The following is a 6,552-nucleotide window of genomic DNA, read 5'->3' on the forward strand; positions in this document are numbered from 1 at the left end:
AACCTAACTGTATCAGAAATAATTCAATGCATGTTTAATCTATTTCACAGCGATAGCGTAGCTACAACCACAAGAATGTCTAAGGATTTCTTTTCCTCTAGAGTAAAACCAGGGGTTTCTATAAGTGAGCATTTGATAAATCTAAACAAAATAAGAGCTGAGCTACAATTGAGGGGGGAAGTGATTTCAGATCAAACAATGAAAAGTGTTATTATCAATTCACTTGATCCATCATGGGATAGCTTTATGTCACACTTAGATACCATTAATTTGGGATATTTATCCATAGAAAGTCTATCTAACAAATTGATAGCAGAAGACAATTCAAGAAAAAATCGATCCAGTAACCAAACAGACCACAAACCTTTTAGGAAAGTAGTCTTTCAAGATAAACATAATGAGGCCTTTAGATGCTACAATTGTGGATCCAGGGAACATAGTAGAAGAGACTGCCCCAAAGTCTCAAGATAGAGACATAGACCAGAATATAGGAGCAAATATAATTACAGACAATCTTCCACAGATAGACACAAATATAGAAGCCCACCAAATTACAAAGAAGGTAGAGGGGGTAGAGAAAATTCAAAAGAGAGGAAATCTGGGTCACTGAATGGGCTAAATAAACAAGACAGCACCAGAACACAGCAGGATGAGAATAACAATTGGCTTATTGATTCTGGTGCAACAAATCACACCACCAACAACAAAAGTATATTATCTTCATTTATAGAAGATAAGTTTGTGATAAAGGTAGCTAATCAAGAAAAGGTTCAAGTACTAGGCAAAGGAAATGTGACCTTGCCTGGTCTAGGGAAAATAGAGGGGGTATTATTAATCCCAGAAATACCTCACAACATACTAAGTGCCATAAAATTAAGCAGAGAATCTGATATCAATATAGTTTTCTCAAAGGGGAAAGCAACTATAGAAAAGAACAAAACAAATGTAGGTACTGTAATGATAAAAGGAGGTCTACCCTATCTGATAACTAAAGAGAGATGTTTACATAACATTGATTCAAATATGGAAGATTGTATTGAAGCAGATGATGAAAATGTCAGTAACAGTGACAATGATGAGTGTAGAATAACTCATGATCACAAAAATACATACAAGGAAAAGAAACCAAAAATAGGTAAACCAATTCATGATGAGTGTGCTCACATCTTACACAGGAAGTTAGGACATGCAAGCTTTCCTGTAGTACAAAAAATGACTGAACACGCAGAAGGTGTCAAAATAAAAAATTGTGAAAATTATTTGGAATGCTCAGTATGTAAGTCCACCAAACTAAAAACCAGTCCCAGACCAAAAAAATCTAACAGATCAACTAACAATATTTTTGATTTGGTACATATGGACTTAGTTGGTCCATTAAGTCCCTCAATTACCTATAGAAAATGTTACTTCCTAACAATAGTGGATGACTACAGCCGATATGGTTTTGTTTACACATTAAAGCACAAGGATGAAACATTTCAGAAATTTAAGGAATTCTACAAACGTATAGAAACACAACATAATATCAGAATAAAGCAAATTATGACAGATAGGGGATGTGAGTTCATGTCTAAAGAATTCTCCCAATGGTTAAAGGATAGAGGAATGTTACATTTCACGTCCAATCCTTTTTCTGCATTTCAAAATGGAGTTGCAGAGAGGAAAAATTCCACACTACAAACCATGATTAGGTGCACATTAGAGGATGCTGGTTTAGGCAAACAATTTTGGTCAGAGGCATTACATTATTCGAATTACACTCAAAATAGAACCTGGTCCAGTATTGTGAATAAGACACCATATGAGGTGATGTACAATAGAAAACCCAAATTATCACACATGCACATATTTGGAGTCACTGCAGACGTACACATACCTAAACAATTGAGGAGAAAGGGAGAAAACGTATCCAGGAGATTAAGATTCATGGGATACGAAACTGGAACCAAAGGGTACAGATTTATTGATAGTAATAACAAATTTATAGTATCCAGAACAGCTGTGTTCCATGAACAGGCCAATTGGTCAAAATTGCACCTTAATGAAATATTTCCTAATAAATGTAAAGATACGATATCTTGCGAGGAAGGAACAACAGAAAATCAAAATATTAACAAAAGTAAGAACAAAACCAAAACTTGGACTAATAGTCAGCATAAAATAAAGACAGACACATTAACAAAAAAGGAAGCTAGATATTTGCATGATAACCATAGCAAGCCTGAAAGAACTATTAGAAACAATAGAAACCAAATACCAAATAAATACAAAGATTACATAATGCATATGAATGGAGAACAAATAACACCTAATACATATGAAGAAGTATTGAAACTTCCACATGAAGAAAGAGAAAAATGGGAACTAGCTATGGAAAAAGAGATGGAAAGTTTACAAGGATTAAATGTATTCACACCTGCGATCGCACCTAAGGATAAAACAATTATAGGTACCAGGTGGATTTATAAAATTAAGAACTTAGAAGGAGGCAATACCTTATACAAGGCTAGACTAGTTGCACAAGGCTATGCACAAAAATACCCAGAAGACTATACTGATACATATTCACCCACAGTGAGAACTGAGAGTGTCAAAACAGCCCTTGTAGTAGCATCTGCACTCAATCTGGACGTATTCCAATATGACATACAGACCGCATACTTACATGCAAAATTAGATAAGGAAATATATGTAAGAGCACCACACAGTCAATACACTAATAAGAACGAAATTTGGTTATTAAATAAGAGTCTGTACGGATTAAAGCAATCCGGCAAAAGATGGTACGATTGCTTGGTAAAAGTACTTAAGACCATGGATTTCAACGCCACCACTGCTGATAACTGTTTCTTTGTAAAAAAGAGTAATGATCATATTGAATTTGTATTAATTTACGTGGACGATATTTTATACATTGGAAAGCATAAAGAGAGCAGGGAAATCTTTGTAAATAAGTTAAATGAACACTTCTCACTGAAATCTCTGGGTAAAGTGAATAAATACCTTGGTGTGCAAATTAACAAAACTAAAAGGGGATTCAAACTTACACAGAAAGATAAAATCATCGAACTCCTAAACAAATGTAACTTAAATAATGCTAAAACCTGTGACACCCCTATGCAAACTGATTTTCTTAGAAACACTGATGAATCTTCCCCTGAGTTTAAAGACAACACATTTTACAGATCAGTTATAGGTTCACTCCTTTATATATCTAATTGGACTAGGCCAGATATTGCATTACCTCTCAATCTATTGTCAAGATATGTTAGTAAACCAACCTTGTATCATTGGGAAGCTGTCAAAAGAATTCTAAGATATCTGAAGGGTACATTAGATTTTTGTTTAATGTTGGAACCCAATAATGACAGAGAACCAAAAATTACTTGTTATGCTGATGCAGATTGGGCTGGTGATACATCATGCAGAAAGAGTACTTCTGGTTATGTTTTTCTATTGAATGATTGTCCAGTTTACTGGTATACTGGTAAACAAGAACTAGTAGCCACTTCTACTACAGAAGCGGAATATGTTTGTTTGTCCAAAGCTGCAAATAACCTTGTATGGTTCAATGATCTGATCACTGATGTTTGGAAGAAACCCACCTTACCATTTATTATGCATGAAGACAATAAAGCGGCCATTGAAATATCCAGATCCGATGCAATTGGACAAAGGTCCAGGCATATTGATATAAAGTTTAAGCATGTGAGACAACTGTCTCAAGACGGATTCATTAAAGCAATACATTGCGATACTTCTGAACAATTAGCTGACATATTAACAAAACCCTTACCTTCTAAACAACACAAATATTTAACTTCTAAATTATATGTATTATATTGTCCTGAATCAGAATGTAATTGGTGTTGTGTAACGAACCGGCATTTAGAGGGGGATTTGTCAGATGTAAATGCCTTATTCTCCAATGTGTAAATAATGTATATATGGAACATCAGAGGTTAACTTATTCTTTGGACTTTAATGTATTCATAACTTACCACTCCCATTCCTAGCTCCACCCCTTGTATATATAAGGAGCCACCCTCACCATTCTCGTCGCTTCTACCTTGAATATTCAGTGAATATAGAATGCCTATCATAATTAAAAAGAAATATATTTAAAGCTTTAACTTCTATTATCTTTATTGAGTCTGATCCTGAAAATATTGCAACAGATCATAAACTGCAAATTATAAAGCCCACTTCATAAATGCTATCCAGAAAGCATAAAGAAGTATTGCAGACTAATTATCGCTTTTATAACCAAGAATTGCTCAGCTACACTTAAATAATTCACAACCAAACTTTGGCATGGCAGGGGAACTGAGACTGAAGGAACAATATAGTTTCAAAGCCCATACAAGAAGTGAACTGCACTCTAAATGCAGAATTCTGATCAGGAGCCTTTTGAGAAATCATTACTTAATTGAGCTTCTGCCCACAAGAACCTAATTTTAATTGGTGATTTCAGACTTCTTGGGTATAGGAGGTAGAAAAGAGAGTTGCAGGATCCAACCTCGGCTGGTCACAAGACTAGACCCAGTGACGGGTGACCCACACTGAATCCTGTAATTATCCTGGGACACGTATATTCGCCTTCATTTGTGAGAAAAGAAAGTGCTTTGATTGGGTTGCCTCAGATACTTCTGAGGTTGGGATACAAAGAAGCTAGAACAGTGATGGCTAATCTTTTTGCCGTCGCACACCAAAAGTGGGGGGAGCATGGGGGGGTGTCGCACGCTCATGTGCCCACACCCATAATTCAATGCCTCCTGTGCCCCACCCCCTCACGCATGCGCACACGATCCCCCTGCGCTCCCCCCGCTTTTGGCATGTGATGGCAAAAAAGTTACCAGTGGGCCCGGAAGGCCCGTTTTTTTTTTAATTGAAAAGTTTTACAGAAAAAAAAGATTTTCCCCCCAATATTCCCCCCACCCTTTTCCCCTCCCCCCCACCCCCACCCCTTCCCCGCATCCCCCCCTCCCCCCCAGACTTCCCAGAACAAAATACAGGGTATTTCAGTTAACAATCATAAGCTAAATTAACCTATCTATCCTTAGACTAAAAAATCCCCTCCTGAAACCTTAACTCCACTATAAATAACGTGATACTTCTAAAACTTAACATTCATTCATAAGCTATTTGATATTTTCTTGTCTGATACTTATTTTGAATATAATCAATCCATCTTCTCCATTCTGATACGTATCTTTCTTGTGTATAGTCCTTCAAATACGCTGAAATTTTCGCCATTTCTGCTAAGTTCGTTACTTTCAGTGTCCACTCTTCAATAGTAGGCAAAAAGTCCTTCTTCCAATATTGCACTACCAACAGCCTAGCTGCTGATATTAAATTTAAAATCAGTTTAGTCTCTAATGCTGTACAATCCGTAATTATACCCAATAAAAACGGGCATAAAAACGGGAGGACAAAAAATGGGAAGGCCCGTTTTTTGTCCTCCCAGGCTCCAGAGGCTTTCTTGGAGCCTGGGGAGGGAGAAAATGGCCTTCCCCACCCCCACCCGGAGGCCTTCCGGAGGCCGGAAACAGCCCATTTCCCGACTTCTGGTGGGCCCGGAAGGCCCAAAAATCAGTTGGCCAGCGCACACATGTGCGCTAGAGCTGAGCTAGGGCAACACTCGCATGCCCACAGATATGGCTCCACATGCCACCTGTGGCACGCGTGCCACAAGTTCACCATCACGGAGCTAGAATAATGCTCAAAGGATAATCGATAATAACAGAGAGATAGATCACAATAGAACTGCAAATATAATAATTGGAAATAGGATTTTCAACCCCTAGATGGACAGAAAGTTGGAATCACTCTTTAAAATAAAGTATTGTATGACATTTACTGTGATACATTCTAATATTGTCCACTCAGCAATTCTAAAAGACAAATACTTTAAAAAAAAGGGGAAGGGGTGGACAGAGTGTAACTGAAACTCTGATTCACATTTTTTCTATATTCTTCATTTCATTTTCACAATATGCTTTGAACCTTATAATTTACAAAATTCCTGTTGGCTCAGAAGATCTTTATGTTATGTGTGGAATGTGGATTCAAATTCAAAAGTGGCATGTTAGGTTACAAAATTCTACTGGGCACTTTAGGGAAGAATGAGTTGTAATGAAACAGTATAGAATAAACAATCACATTTTTATTATTTTACTTTTTATTTATTAAATTTTTATGCCGCCTATCTCTCCTATAGGGTGACTCTGGGTGGCTTACAAGTTATGTAAGTTCATTAAGGCTATGTTACCTAACTTTATTTGAATTTCATTTTGTTGTCTAAATTGTCTATTTAAGGGGTGAACTTGAATATTGATTACTGACCAATAATTCATAGATTTATGTAGGTGTAACTGGGTAAATTAGTAGAAAAATCTAATTAATTTCCCCTCCCAAAGAAAGAGATGATTCTCTCAAAACCATAATCCCTTCATTGTCTTTAAATGCAGGGAGGGAAGAAATATTGATTTGTATAGATTTTTAACAGATTTCTATGGATTCTTTTCATATTTTTTGTATTACCATATGACA

Source organism: Pantherophis guttatus, chromosome 1 (assembly GCF_059756535.1).
Source record: "Pantherophis guttatus breed Tessera chromosome 1, ASM5975653v1, whole genome shotgun sequence".
In the NCBI taxonomy this organism is placed as follows: domain Eukaryota; kingdom Metazoa; phylum Chordata; class Lepidosauria; order Squamata; family Colubridae; genus Pantherophis; species Pantherophis guttatus.